The sequence below is a fragment of the Mastomys coucha genome, chromosome X, assembly GCF_008632895.1.
Source record: "Mastomys coucha isolate ucsf_1 chromosome X, UCSF_Mcou_1, whole genome shotgun sequence".
In the NCBI taxonomy this organism is placed as follows: Eukaryota; Metazoa; Chordata; class Mammalia; order Rodentia; family Muridae; genus Mastomys; species Mastomys coucha.
In genome coordinates, this window is record NC_045030.1 from 72,699,893 (window position 1) to 72,702,008 (window position 2,116).

Genomic DNA, 2,116 nt, shown 5'->3' on the forward strand with positions numbered 1-2,116 from the left:
ATATGCCTTATTCTCTGAAATTCACATTTAACTGAGAACCTTATATTTTACCTAGCTACCTTGTTTGTTCATTACTGGAAAATTGCAATTCATTTCTGGAATCCCATGGTTTGCTACATGTCTTTGTGGCACTGAACACTATGTAGCTTCAGCCAGGATCCCATCACATACGTTCTAAGGAGAGTAGATGGGTCATTCCCATTAAAATGAGTGTCACTCAAGGCGCAGAAGTAGCTATCTTTCTTTTTCAGTGCAGAGGAGCCTCGGGGCTTTGAGCATGCTGGGCAAGTGCACTAAGCCATACTCCCAGCTCCAGGATCACCTCTGATGCTGTTCTTGCACAATGGTAGGAGAGAAACCCTACCACAGACTTGTATTTCCAGAAATCCCATTATTTCTATTGAATAATTGCTTTGAGATGCAAATCATCATGTTAGAAAGTAGTCCTAGAGACAGTGTTTAGCACCTAAGAGGCAGTCCTGTTTATGAGGTCCACGTGTATGTTTAATATAGAAGCAATACATCTAGAACCAGCTAGAAGGTTCTTTGTGTGTTTGTGGTTTGAGACAGGTTTTCGTATAGCCCATTCTAGCCCATATAGTCCAGGAACTGTTTAGCCATGGACAAACTTGAACTTTACGTCTTCATTCCTCCACTTATTGCATGCTAGGATTAAGGCAAACACCACCAAAGCCAGCAGAGCTTTCTTGAAAACATGCTAGCTAGTTTGATAGTATGTAAGAATAAGGAAAATAATCACTAAAAATAAGGGATTTGTAATAGAATGTCATTTTGTGGACAATTATAATGTTTGCAATAGTAATAAATCACTATATACTGTACATTTGATCATTCTTATTGCATAAAAGGCTCGTTTAAAAAAAAAAAAAGTAGGCTGGGCATGGTGGCTTCTGCCAGTTGTCCCAGCTACTTGGAAAACTGAGGTAGAGGGAAGCCTGGGCAACTTGGTAAGAACCTGCCTCAAAAAACTAGAAATCTTACAGGTAAAACATTTACAAAGCTGCTATGCTGTTGTATCAGTATTAAAAGGCACCCTACTTTAAATTGTTTACTAATTTTTATCATAGAATGTGTATGCTTTTTTACTGTAAGCACTTACATCCTGTGTACATTGCATGATTTTGTTAAACTACTGTTTATCTTAAAAAGAAGAAATGTCTCTGACCAAGGACTAAAGGCAACACTAATCTATGAGTATAACCTATTAGTAGTAGGTATCTCCTTAGTCACATTTTACCAGTTTTAGCATAAGTCCTGCAGAAGATTGGGATTGTCAACATTTCATCATCACTGGGAAAGAGACTCAGTGCCTCAACCTTCCCTGGCAATTATTGACAGTTTTTTTTTTTAAGATTATTTTATTTTTAAGATTATTTTGGCTTTGGTTTTAAATGATTTTTATACCTTTTTTGAGATTATAGTTTTTCTGGGAAGCATATCAAAGAAATATGTGTTCCTTTCTTGGTGCATTCTATCTGGGAATACATGACATCTTAGGCTTTTATTAGTAGTACTTTTAACATTAGTCACTCAGTTAAAGAAAATATCTGTCAGATTGCTCTACTATGAAGTTACTCCTCTTTATTCTTGTAATTAATAATATTCTTGTGGATTGACACTTTGAAACTGCACAAATGTCCTATTAGTCATTATCCTTTTGTATGCATTCATTTGTCATTCACACTGTACTTCTAAATTCAATATAATGGCACAGGGGTTATTCTAGGCTTATTTTAAAATATTTATTACATTTATTTATTCATTTAGTGTGGGGTGGTGGGTGTGGGTGTATGCACCCATACGTGGAGGGCAAAGGCTAAATTTCAGGAATTTCTTTTCTTCTTTTTTAAGATATGAGTCCTGGGGATTGAATTAGGTGTGGGAACACTTAGTGGCAAGTGTGTTTACCCATTGAGTGAGCCATATTGCCTCTTTCTTTATTTTTAATATCTCTGTCCAAACAGTGAGATTGAAGCTAATAGACATTCCTCTCATGTTCACTTCTTTTCATGCTATTTATGCCTAGCTCCATCCAGTGGAAAAAAGACAGCATTTTCAACAAATGGTGCTGGCTCAACTGGTGGTTAGCATGTAG